This window comes from Ricinus communis, chromosome 4, assembly GCF_019578655.1.
Source record: "Ricinus communis isolate WT05 ecotype wild-type chromosome 4, ASM1957865v1, whole genome shotgun sequence".
Taxonomy (NCBI): domain Eukaryota; kingdom Viridiplantae; phylum Streptophyta; class Magnoliopsida; order Malpighiales; family Euphorbiaceae; genus Ricinus; species Ricinus communis.
The window spans coordinates 5,434,445-5,449,083 of record NC_063259.1 but is presented as its reverse complement, the minus strand read 5'-3'; positions in this window follow the sequence as shown (position 1 = coordinate 5,449,083).

Here is a 14,639-nt window from a genome sequence, read left to right as displayed (position 1 = left end):
GAAAAACCACTCTAAAAAACTTTAGTTTTTTAAGTATTTTTTACAAGAAAAAGACATCATTCAAGAGAGATACTATCAATTTTGCATAAAAAACAAGATCCAAATCAAATTTTTTGATTGGTTTCAGATTTATTGCAAAAAAAAATAGTATTCTTTATCCTTTCAAAGAAAAGCTTATTAGTCCTGTTACTGTAAGAAACAAGGCTCTAGAGTGGAAGGTCGGGAAAAATCAAACCATCCAGTCTGAACACCCTCCCCTTAGGAAAATAATCATTCCTTACGGAGAGAATGAAATAGAGGCTACACCTTACAAATTGATAGGAGAAGATCTTGAAAAGAATGTCAAGAATATTGTTCAGCAGAACAATTTCTTGAATACCTATCTTAGCACAATAGGGAAGCAGCTTGTTAGGATAGAAAGTCAGATCCAAAAATCTCATGTAGTCTTCACCTCTCCAATCCCCAACACTGATCATCCAAAAGAGATAAGCCAATCAGAAAAGCTCAAAAATCCATTCTTCAAACCCTACCAAATCTCAAAGCCTAGCCAAGATCAATTTTAGAAGCAAATTGAGTTTGCTAGAGCAGTTAGGGAACAACTTAGCAAATTAGCCACTTCTGAGTCCTCCAAAAACTTAGTGCCAGATACTCCTCAAAGCGGTAGGAATATCAGTGCTATAGATCAAGCCCAATGCGATGAATCCAATGATTCAGAGCTTGAAAGTGTTACTGAAAAACCCTCCAACATCAACAAATTGGGATGACAAGCCCCTAGATTGACCTGACATACTTCTAGGAATACCGTTCCAGATCTAGGAATAGAAAATAGGAATAATATCCTAACCCAATCTAGATTCAATGCCTCTTCCGTCTATGAATAGAATATAGATGGAATGTCAGAATACAACATTCTTGGTCTCTTACAACAGATGACCATGGCAGCCAATGCCTACAAAACCCAAAGTGGTACCTCTGATAGAGCCATTGCTGAACTCCTCATAGCTGGATTTTCTAGCCAGCTTAAAGGATGGTGGGATTACCATCTCACACAAGTACAACAGCTCCAAATCCTAGGTGCTATCCAAACCACAATAGAATGGACCCCCATCTTAGATGAACTAGGAAATCTAATTAAGGATGCTGTGTTAACCCTAATTTTGACGATTTCTTTCCATTTCATAGGAGACCCTTCTCTTCTAAAAGATAAGAATGCTGAGCTCCTTAGCAATCTAACCTGTAAAAGCTTAGCAATTTCCAAGCTTACAAAGATACCTTCCTGACCAGAGTCATGCTTAGGGAAGATTCAAACCAACCTTTCTGGAAAGAAAAATTCTTAGTAGGTTTACCTAAGATACTAGGTGAAAGAGTTAGGAATACCATAAGAGAAGCCCATAATGGCCAGATCCCTTATGATTTCTACACTTATAGTGAATTAGTTAGCCTCACCCAGAAAGAAGGTTTGAAGATTTGCCATGACCTTAAACTCCAAAGACAACTCAAATGGGAAATGAAGAAGACTAGGCAAGAACTAGGTAGTTTTTGTAACCAGTTTGAATATAATCCCATAGAGCCTTCCCCTACCTGCAAAGGAAAATGCAAAGAAGATTTTTCCAAATCTTTTAAGAAAAAATAATTTTTCAAAAATAGAAGAACTCCCAAAAACAAGGAGAATTTCTATAAAAAGTCATCCTCTTCTAAATTTCTAAAACAAAATTTCAAAAAAGATTTTAGCAAAATTACTTGCTATAAGTGTGGCAAAAAGGGCCATACTTCAAAATATTGCAAGTTTTTTAAAAAACTTCATGAGCTCCAAATAGAAGATGAAATTTTGAGCAAAATTTCAGTTCTTCTTGTGGATTCCTCTGAATCAGAATTTTCGAATATTGAGGAAGAGTTTCAAATTGATGAAATCAAAACCTCATCCGATTATTCTGAATCAGATTTTGAAGATATTTCAAAAAATATTAATATGCTCACTAGGCAACAAGAAGCTCTTCTTGAAGCCGTCAAGCATATTAATGACCCTCAAATCCAAAAACAAGTTTTGAAAGAAATCTTAAAAACTGAAACCCTTGTCCCCTCTTTTAGTAAGAACACTTATGATCTTACTATGATCTTGGATAAAGGGAAAAAGCTAAAAAACCCTCTTCCTACCATTCAAGAACTTCAGAAAGAAATCAAAGCCATCAAAACAGAGCTCAAAGATTTGAAAAAAAAACAACAAAATGATTATGTTTTACTCCAAAGCTTGATTCTCAAACAGAATAGTGATTCTTATTCTGAAGAAGAAAATGATTTTCAAAATCTTGAGGTTTCTGAAAATGTTCCAGAAAACTTCATTAACGTTTTAAAAGAAATTACTTCAAGAAAATATTTGATCCAAATAAAACTCATTTTCCCTGGTGATTTCCAAATAGAAACTATCGCTTTATTTGATACAGGACCAGACCTCAACTGTATCAATTATGAGCTGGTTCCTAAAAGGTATCATCAAGAAACAAAAGAAAGGCTTACTTTAGCTAATAGTTCAAAGATTAGGATTGCGGGTAAAACTAAAGCTGCAATTCTAAATAATAATATTGCTTTAAAAAATATTTTTATTCTTACAAAGGATTTACAGCAAACAGTTATCTTAGGAACTCCTTTCATCAATTTAATTACTCCTTTCAAAATAGCTACTGCTGGTATTATTTTTAAAGCTAAAGATTCAAAGATTGTTTTTCCTTTTATAGAAAAACCAAAGAAAAGAAATCTCAATCTTATAAAAGCCCACTCAATTTATAATTTTGAGATAAATGCTTTGATTAAAGGAAAACAAACCCAGCTTTTCCACTTGAAATAAGATATGGGTTTGAAAAGGATCCAAAGTCAAATGCAAAATGATTTTGTCCAAAGAAAAATCTCTGATTTGCAAAAAAAGATTGAAAATGAAGTTTGTTCTGATCTTCCTAATGCCTTTTGGAAACGAAAACAACATATGGTAGATTTACCATATGAAAAAGATTTTTCTGATAAACAAATTCTTACTAAAGCAAGACCCATCCAAATGAATGAAACCCTAGAAAGCCATTGTAGAATAGAAATAAAAGATTTAGAGCAAAAGGGTTTGATTACCAAATCCAGATCCCCCTGGTCATGTGCAGCTTTCTATGTCAACAAAAATAGTGAGATAGAAAGAGGAACACCTAGGTTGGTGATTAATTACAAACCTTTAAATAAAGCCCTAAAGTGGATTAGATACCCAATTCCAAACAAAAAGGATCTTGTTCAAAAGCTTCATTCTGCTTTTATTTTTTCAAAGTTTGATATGAAATCAGGATTTTAGCAAATCCAGATTCATCCAAAAGACAGGTACAAAACTGCTTTTACAGTTCCATTTGGCCAGTACGAATGGAATGTAATGCCCTTCGGATTAAAAAATGCTCCTTCTGAATATCAAAAAATCATGAATGACATTTTCAATCCTTATTCAAAGTTTTGCATTGTCTATATCGATGATGTGTTGATATTTTCAAATTCTCTAGAGCAACATTTCAAACATTTGGAGACATTTTTCTATGTTATTAAGAAAAATGGTCTAGTAGTTTCAAAGTCCAAGATGTCTTTATTCCAAACAAAAATTAGATTTATTGGCCACTATATCTCCCGGGGAACTATCACCCCAATTGAAAGGTCTCTAGCCTTTACTTCAAAATTTCCAGATAAAATTTTAAAAAAAACTCAATTACAAAGATTTCTTGATAGTTTAAATTATGTGATGGATTTCTATCCGAATTTGAATTGTCTAGCAAAGCCCCTCCATGATAGGTTAAAGAAAAACCCCCATGCATGAACCGATGAGCATACAAAGATTGTCCAAAGCATAAAAAAGCAAGTTTCTGAAATACTATGTTTACACCTAGCTAATCCATCTGCATTCAAAATAGTTGAAACTCATGCATCAAATCTAGGATATGGTGGGATTCTTAAGCAAGTCTAAAACAACAAAGAATGTATTGTCCAGTTTACTTCTGCACACTGGAATGATACACACAAAAATTATTCAACTATCAAAAAAGAAATTCTTTCGATAGTTTTGTGCATTTCAAAATTCCAAAGCGACCTTTTAAACCAAAAATTTCTTTTAAGAATTGATTGTAAATCTGCTAAAGAGGTTTTATAAAAAGATGTTCAAAACATAGCTTCAAAACAGATTTTTGCCAGATGGCAAGCCATTCTTTCTGTTTTTAATTTTGAAATCGAATACATAAGAGGAGATTCGAATTCAATTCCAGACTTTCTAACTAGAGAGTTCCTTAAAAAACAGGAGTGAAAATGTAAAGAAAATCAAAAGCAAAAGAAGAAAAGTCGACAGCAAGTTCAAAGCCTGTTCAAAGTCCAAAGAAGGAGATTTTACCCTCCTCTTCAAAGCCTATCCGAACCTGGACCGAAATCATCCAGGAAGAAATTGACAAAAGCAAGGTAGATCCGGCCCAACAACAACAATTACAAATTCAGGAGTGGCTTGCACAGTAAGATCTTGAATTTCTAAAAAGGGTCGAAGAATATTCAAAGCAAATGATACAACTTCACCCCGAAGTCTCTACAAAGACATCCTCTCCAAAGACATCCTCCTCTTCCAACAAGGGTAAAGGTATACTTTCTATCCCTTTTTCAAAACCTGAGATAGAAATTTTTCCTCAAAACCTATCTCAGAGCTCTCAAAGTATTTCAAAGCCCAACTCTCAAGAAATAGTTTTGTCACAAACGAAACTTTTCAAATCCAATGAGTATATAGAAAAGCAAAATTTTTAAACATTTTGACTATTGAGGAAGGATTCTATACAGAAAGCCCCTCAAAACTGATTTCAAAGATTTTCCCTCCAGGATGGTATTTCAAGCCCTGGAATATTTCAAAACCTCAATCCTACTACCAGTCTATCCTTGAGGTAACTGGTTCTGCAAAGTTCAAACACTTCAAAAAGCACAAAGACTATAAAGACCTTGCATATTCCACATGCACCATACAAAGAATCCTTCATCCTTCAGATTGGGGGATGGATTTACACTCATCAAGATCTTTTCCAACTTCCCTCCAAAGAACCTACCCATCAAGCCTAAACACTTCTTTCAACTATTGGGATTACCAACAAGCTTGGTTTAATACCTTTCTTCTTCAAAACGAAGGACAAAGCCATTCCTGGCTTTTCTACTTCGATACAAGCTCAATCCAAACTTCAAAGATCCCATATTGGTTTAAACAATGGTGGAATTTTTATGGCAATGTTCCTGAGACCATAATTCCAGAAGTTCTATCTCTGTTTAACTTATTCAAAACTCACTATAAACCAAACAAAATAGAAAGACGTTTTCCCCCTTTACTTCTATTTTGTTCAAACTTTTTTCTCCCCTGGGTATATGTATGGTATTTCCATTTCAATCAAGCAGCAGATGGAGAAATCATCCTTGCCCGAAGATTCAAAGTCAAATGGTGGGATAAATTTAACCACCAAGAAAAATTATCACTAAAGTTGGTACAAAGTTTCCTTTCAAAGAATAGCTTTTTGCCACCTCCGAAAGAACAGACCACTTTCCTAGCACAGAAGTCCTTCATTATTCCAAAGCTAGCGGCAGCTCAAACAGAAGAAGATTTCTTACAATTGATCAAACAGTTGTCGGAAACCGCCTCTTCCAAAGGAAAATCGAAAGCTTCATCTTCCTCTTCTAGCACTAGCTCAGCAGCAATTGACCTAGATGGTGACTCGAACGAAGATGACTGTTTTGGGATATTCAAACCCATAAAATGATACCTCTATAAAGCCCTTGGGTTGAAAACCAGAAATGGCAGCCCAAAATATTTATGTAATGGGCCAAATGCCCAATAAAAAAAAGGAGAGTCATTTAAAAAGAAAGAAGACAAATGACTCTTTAAAGAAAGTAAAAGATTCTTTTCTAAAGCGTGGCAGACAACTTCTGCAAAAGTAATGGAGCATCTTACTCCATTATCAAAAGAATACAAAAAACGTGGAGCCCCTCTTTCCACTATGTAGAGCATCCAAAGCTTCAAGGCTAAAGACCTCTATAAATAGAGGAGTTTTCCAAAGAAGAAGGCAGACTGAAAAATAACAAGAGACTCTTGTATTCTTCAAGTCATACCATTAGAAATATAGTGAGAAATGAGAGAGTGTGAGAGTGATTGTGGGAAAACCACCTTCCTCTTGTAAGTTATATTTCTTTTGTTTAAAGCTTTTATTTTATTTAAAGCTTTTATTCTAAAGATTGTATATTTGTCTATTTATTAATAAATTTTTCATCTTATCTTTCATTCTTATTTAAGATTTAACAAGTGTATGCTCTGTGCTTCCCTCGTCTAAGGATCCTGCACACCAGAAACTTGTTAGTCTATTTGCCTAGTTGGTATTATATATATATATATATATATATATATATATATTATACAACAAAATAATAAGGAAATTTGATAACTATGCATTTTATGGACAAACAAAATAGTTGTAGATACTAGTTTTATATCAAATGTTTATTAAGTATATATGAATAGATACTAAAAGATAATTTAAAATATTATTTATATATTAAATATTCTAAAATAATATGACAAAATTTTTTTATCTTTTGCATTTTTATGTTTTATTTATTTATTTTAATTATGTAATTTAATTTATATATTAATTATTTAATTATATAATTTCTATTTTTATATTTATTATAAATTTTAAAAAATAAAATATAATAAATTATATTTAATTTATGTATAATCTAATTTAAATTTAAAATTTAAATATTAGATAAAAACTAATAGTAAACAATTTCTATTATATGGTAAAATATTAGGTGAAGAAAATTAAGTATTGAAAATAATATAAAATATAATAACTAAGTTTATGTCATATTGAATTTAATTAAATTTTTTTAAGTTAAAATTTTAAAACTAGGTTAAAATTTTAAGTATTGAAAATTAGGTAAAATTTAATAATTAAAATTTATGTCATATTGAATTTAATTAAATTTTATTAAGTTAAATTTTAAAGAATTAGGTTAAATTTATTAAATAAAGTATTTGTTATATTTGCTTTCATTGAGTTATATTTGATTAAGTTAAATTTTTAAGATTAGGTTAAAAATTAACTAGGTAAAAAAGTAGGTTAAAAAATTAAGGACATTATAAAATTTATGTTATATTTTATTAAAATTTAAGAAAAATATTATGCTATTATATTTTTATATTTTGTAATTTAATTTATATTTAAAAAGATGTAAAATTTCGATTGTTGTAGATGTTCTTAGTGACTAGGTTTGTTTATGTATATTTAGAATGTTATTTGCTTAGTAACTAGACTCGTTTTACAGTGAGTATGTTCATATTATAGGAGAAACTCTGCTGAAATTTCGATAAAATTTTAGGGGTAAAATAATATCCCGAAAATTAATTATTTTAATCTGTAAGATTTAATTCAGTAGAACTACAAATTAATTGTAGCACCTAAACTCAAACATCCAATTGTATAGCAATATATACATAATTAACTTTATAAACATAATTTATTACTTAGTTACAATATACATTCATACAATTTAAGTGGCATAACATACTTAATATACATAAGGAATGTTTATACATTAGTATAATTCACACAAGTACCCAAAATACCCCAATGCTTGAGATAACTCCTCTGGCCCACCTGATAATGTTGACTAATGCAAAGAGAGCAATGCACAGCTAAGACTATCTACAACTAAATTGCTAAGGAATGAGCTAGCGACTCGATAAGCATTTAATTTACTAAACTATAGTATATTAGGCTAGAATTATCAAGTCTTTATCAAATACAAAAAACTATACCAACACTTAACTGACAATCACAAAATCAACCATTTCAATTATTCTCATAAACAAATAATTTCATGTCACATAATGCAAATAATCTCAAACTCAACCAAGTCAAATAATTCAATTCCACATTATTTCTATCAAATTAGAATCAGATGACTCATCCTCACATTTCCTCACATTTTTAAATTTCAGTGACCATTTGACAAGACTATCCGCCTGGCTCAGTCTTGCCATCTCACATACTTGGGTAGCTATCCGCCCGGCTCAGCTTCACCGATCAGACAATATCAATTCAAGAGTCATCAATCCTTAATCACAATCAATTCACTTCACAACACATACAATCAATTCACTTTACAACAGGCCAAAAACATAACCAATATCAACTCAGTCAACCAAGAGATTATCAACTAATCAAACATAGCAGTTCCTACTCAATATACACAAAGTTTAGTCTATTAAATACTTACCAAAATTTATAGGATAACAAAGTAATTCTATTCTTTTTCTCTTACCACTTCCTTGCCTTTGGACGAACCTATTCACATGTTCAATACAAATACAATTCAATCACAAGGCATAAATATACATATCTTTAATATCCATAAAACATCACATTTCAACAAAATAACATATATTCTTGATGTTAATATGATGCATGAGATGAATGACAATAAATTAACATATTTGTTGATGTAGGCAGCTTGTAGGTACTGACTTAGAAATTATACTAAAACTTATGTACACTTAATAAAAATCTCATCTTTCCCAGAATTACACTTCCATTTTTATAGAAACCATACAGAAAGAATCACTTCAAAATCATTTGTATAAAAATAGTTATGGCATTTTCAATACAGCTGCTTCAATTTCCATTTAAACAGAACAGTAAAACGTTTCCTATTAAATGACCTGCCAAATGAATAAATTTTCTGATAAAACTCTGCAGATATAAAGTTAACATCCTAAAGTTTCTATAGACACTAATTTACTCAATTTGGACTTCTCTAGCTCAAGTTGTGAAACACAAAATTAGTAACAAATTTCTGAATCATAAGTCTGATTTCTGCTTAAAACAGTTTCGAGCAAGCCATATTAAGTTCAATATATCTCACGTTATACTCAACCAAAAATTATGAAATTTCACAAATATATACTAGATATATAAATGAATAACTTTATGTTTAACTCTTTGTTTGGTTCAGCCTCTAAATGCCTCAAAATGTCAGCACAAAAACCAGGTCACCTGCTGAACCACAAATAGAGCAGCAGCAATTCATCACCTTATAAGTTCATACTCACTCAACGTTCTGCAAAACCATTTTACAGAAATATTTCTGAAACATATACCTACAACTTTCATGTTTGGAAATTTTCGAGATTAAGCCTCTAAGGTGAAAAATTCTGCCCATAAATTTCAGCTTCAAGATCACAAGTAATAGCATGTTCACTCTTGATTAAAACAATTTCAAAATACATAATCATCAATAATTTCATATCATTAATCCTAATTTACAACAAAACAAAGAAATTAAAATTACTCACCTTTGTTTTCCTTGATTATGAAAGCCAAATCCTTCAAACTTATAAGAAGAAATAGATTCTCACTTACTAAAAGTTTGTAGAGTTTGATTAGGAAATCTAGTAGTCTATCGAGTAGGCCTAGGTGTCCTCTGCGACACATCGAGGCCACTTCCCGCACCTCTTCCAGCTGGATACCATATCACGATATCTCTCGGTTGTTTGCCTATCCCATGCAGGTCGGAGCTGGTCCTCGTACCTCGAGCTCCTGGTGAAAAATTTCTGTAAAAAATAAACAAAATAAAAAAATATTAATATTAATCACTTGTAAAGAAAAAATGTAACTTAAAAATTTAATATTTATTAACTTCCACTCCATGAAGTACAAGTCCTTCATCTCCTTAGGTACGAATCGCCGCGTGTACCCCTCGCGCTCTATGGCATTCTTGAAGAACTTCATGGCCCTCGCCGAGTAGAGATGAGAAGATACCAGCATGTTTACAAGGAATTTAATACAATTAGTTTAGATAAGAAATTTGGATGTAGTTACAGTAATTATCAATATGAAAATAATACATTTTATTACCTATTATTCTCAATCCATATATGGGGCTTCGAACTCCCTGATTATAATCTGACAAGTGAGGTCCCCTAAGGTGTTTGCACGGGTGTAAAAGGAGGTGGAATAGTAGTGGGTGGTGAACTGGTGGCAAGTGGTGGAATAGTAGTAGAAGGTGCAGATGTAGGTGTAGAGGTAGGTGCAGAAGAATGTGTTTAGGATGTCTCCATGATAGGGGGTAAGGGCGGTAGAATAGGCTATCTGCGACGGTCCTTACGAGGACATTTATCTACCATCTGAATTATTTTATACAGATGAAACTATTTACAAGAAAATATTATTTTATAAAATAAAAAAAAACTATTAAGTATTATTTTCTATTTCTTTAGATGTAAAATAAAATATTAGTTTGACTTTCCATATTTACTAGTTCGATCTTTTTTCTCTATTGTAATTTTGATTAATATATTTAACATTATTAGTGTCACAACCAATTTTTTTTTAATTAATAATTAATATCCATTAGCTTGTCATTAAACATGTCATTTGCATCATAATTATGTATGACCTATTTTATTATATTATGTGGTAGATAAATCAATTATTTAGTTACATATTGATTTAATTGAAAAATAATGATTTTGGACTAAATTAGAAAGTTAGAAAGAAAGAGGATTAAATTGTAAAATTTTCTATTTTTACACTAATTTACCTCCTCTTCATTTCTTCATTTCTACATATACTTCCTATTGCCTCTTCTTCTTTGTCTCTCTCATTCTTCTCCTTTTCTTCTTCAAGAGGCCCGAGGTGAAGCCAGCCATTGAGACATACAACATTGATATGCATTATTTTACACATGTTTATATGCCCAATTCCTTCTATTTTTGTGCATAATTATCTTGTTTTATGCCAGAATTACTTGTGTTTTAGTTCCTTTCATGTTTTAGGTGATCATGGATGGATATTATCAGTAGTCGAGGGAGATACGTGCAAATATGGACCAGAATCCATCAAAATTGAGCAAGGGCTACCATTTCAAGGTTGAGCATGACCTAGACTCTAGCCGTGCTGAACCATCAACATTTGACCCTCAAAAGTGTCCTTTAGGCATGGTTTCTGAGGCCACCACGGCCTCCATCACAGCTCGTGGTGGCTCAGCACCAGCGAGGGCACGGTCAGGGAGAAGACCTAATTTTCGAGACTCGGAAGTCCAGCATGGCCTGGACTCAGCACGGGCTTGACGACCACCGTGCTGGGACAATTATATAGGCAAAATCAAATTATTTATCTAGGGTTCAATTTTCTGACTTGAGATTTCACATACACGCACGAGCCACCTTTTTTCAGACTTCGATATTCGACTTTGGGAGACTATTTCGAATATTGAAGGACGGATTCCAGTGGTTTAAGCATCACATTGAAGATCAAGAGTAGATTTGGAGACATTTAAGAGGCAATTTGAGGTTCATTATTCAGATTTGGGAATTTAGGGCTGTTCATTTGACTTGAAGAAGAAGGGTATACATGTTTTTAATTTGCTTTTCTGTATTTGTTCCTTACTTTGTGTTATTTATTAGCATGAGTAGTGATGTGCATCATTTTATACATATTTATATACCCAATTGTTTACATTTTTGTGCATAGTTATCTTATTTTATGCCAGAATCACCAGTGTTTTGGTTCCTTTCATATTTCGGGTAATTATCGAGGGACATTATCAGTAATCGAGGAAAATACGCGCAATTACGGACCAGAATCCAATAAAATTAAGCAAGGACTAGCTCCGGCCGTGCTGAACCATCAATTACCCTTCAAGAGTGCCATTTTAGCATGGTTTTCGAAGCCACCACGGCCCGTGGTGGCTCAGCACCGGCGAGGGCACGGCCTAGACTCCGCCGGTGCTGATCAGCACGAGCTTAACCACGACCGTGCTGAGAGATTTATATAGGCAAATACGATTTATTGAATTAGGGTTCGATTTGCTGACTTGATTTCATATATACAAGCATAAGCCATCTTTTTCCAGACTTCAATACTCGACTTTAGAAGACCATTTCATCGATTGAAGGAAGGATTACATTAGTTTTAACATCAAATTGAAGATTAAGAGAAGATTTGGGAGCATTTTAGAGGTAAATTAGGGTTTATCATTCTGAATTGGAAATTTATAATTTTTCATCCAACTTGAAGAAGAAGGGTGTACATGCCTTCAATTTACTTTTATGAATTTGTTCTTTACTTTGTGTTGCTTATTAGTATGAGTAACTAAATTTGTTAAACCCATTGAGGTTCCTATGTTGTTGGATTGATTCTAATGCTTATGAGATTTTGATTATCAATGGTTGTCTCTTCTTGCTTTCGTTGTTAATGAGAAATCACATTATTCATGAAACGTTGTGAGTTGTGGTATTTAAATTGCTTTATGTAATTGAGAAATTCATTTAGCAATTGGAAATTTGAATAGCAATAACTGGTTAATGATCACTTAGAGATAAGGGTAATTGACTAGCTGGATTAAGAATTAACAAAGCTTAATAGAGGCGAGTTAAAGCTTAATGATAATTAAATAATCAATCGCTAGGAAGAGATTCCAACTTTAGGTTATTAGGTTTAGGAATTCGGTTATCTCGAGAGGGAGACTGAATTCAGTTAAGAATTCATCCACGGGTAATTGCAATTGGTAATCAATATAATCTCTATACTAAAATCCAACTAGCTTAGGTCCCCTAGGGTTTGCTTTTTCCTTCGATTGTTTTCCTAAATCCTTTCAGATTATTTGACACTTAGTTAACCGCTTGTTTATATTTAATCATAGCATAATAACTTCATCAATTTTGTTAAGGTTAGATAACATAAGACGCTGCAGTAGTTCTAGGATCACCTTTTCCCAAGAATACGACCTTGATACTCACCATTTATGCTAGTCTAATCGATAGGTTCATTGCCTTAGATTTGAGCTACACAAATAGCCTATCAAGTTTTTGGTGCCGTTGCCGGAAAATTTTTGTGTGAACTATAGTGAATTTGTGTTTTTGTTAATCTAGCCATTTTTATTTTCTGTCTTTTCATTTTTTTTTATTCTTTATTATTGTATTTATTCTTGTGTTCTTTGGTTATTGTTTCTCCATTTCAGGTAGTTTATGACCAGGAACTCTAATCCTACTACTGTAGACCTTCTTGCTGAACTAGAGCGATCCCTCCATTTGTTGAGGAAGCGTATGCAAGAAGAAGAGGAGGCGTGGATAGAGTTTGAAGCCCTTGTGAATAGACCAGCAGGGATGGGAGACGGCTGCGGATGAAGCCAGGACCATGTACGAGTTTGCTAGACCTTCTCTTAAAGGGACACAGATGAGTATATTGCGATTACCTGTGGCAGCCAACAATTTTGAAATCAAGCCAAATATGATATAGACAGTGTAAAATAGTGTACAATTTGGGGGATTGGCGAGCGAGGACCCAAACGCTCACATTGCCAACTTCTTGGAGATCTCCGACACCTTCAAGATAAATAGAACAACTGATGATGCCATTCGGTTGACGCTGTCTCCTTTTTCTCTGAGGGACCGAGCGAAAAGATGGTTGCAGTCGCTCCTAGCCAACACTATTACGATATGAAGATCATTGGTTGAGAAATTTCTCTACAAGTACTTTCCTCCAACTAAGACTGCTAAATTAGGGAATGACATTTCTTCTTTTGTGTAGATGGAAGATGTAACACCCGGAATTTTTTTTTTATATATTTAATAGTGAGTTTTTATTTAAGTTAATTTTAGCTTTATTTTTATTCAAGTAAACTATTTGAGAAATGATTATATTTTGGTTATTCAAATTTTCCCAAATGCATATTTATATAAATAAAATTATATATTGGAAAATTATGATAGAAATTGTAAGGGATGTTTTTATAAAAGAATTTTGAGAAAATTGGTATTATAATTGATTAGTAGTATTAAATTTTAAGTTGAAAATTGATTATTTAATTTAATTGTGTGTAGGATTTAATTGGAATTCTGCAGGATGGAATTGTAAGTAATTAAAAAAGTTGAGGGACCAAATTGTAATAAGAAAAAATTCAGGGGTCAAATGTCGATATTGAAAGGAAAGAAAATCGGGGAGAGAGAAAGTAGATCGGGAGAGAGAGAGAGAGGGCGATGGCCGAAGAAGAAGAAGAGGAAGGCGGCAGCGTGCGTCGTCGGTGGCGGCTTTGGAAGTGTGCGGGCTGACCGTCGGAGCAAGAGGCGGCGCGAGCGCGCAGAACGGCAGTCGACAGCAGGAATCGCGCGACGTGTGGCAGCTGAAGGCCGTTCCGGCCATTTCCGGCCTTCCCAGATCTCGGTGGCGATCAGCCCCCTTGGAGAGCTTCCTTTTAGCGGCAAGCCGGTTTTGGTGGCCGGGAGGAGAGAGTTCAGCGAAATGGTGGCAGTACTGTGTTTTCCGGTTTTTGGCAAGCTCCAAATGGAGGATGGACGATCGGAGGACGTATCCCGACTCTCTCACCAAGCTTCAAATGGCACCGGCTTGCGGGCGATCGAGCCGTTTGCGAATCGACGGTCGAGATCGTCCGTAAATCTCTCCCGGATGATCGGGTGTCGGATCGGAAAATCGAAAGCGGGATCGCCGCCGGGCGCCGCTGAGTCCGATGGTGTGTCCGGATCGTTGATCGGACTCCGGCGGCTGGAGGCGAGTCGACCGAGCGACCGAGCGTCTCGGTAATTTTCTTTGGCC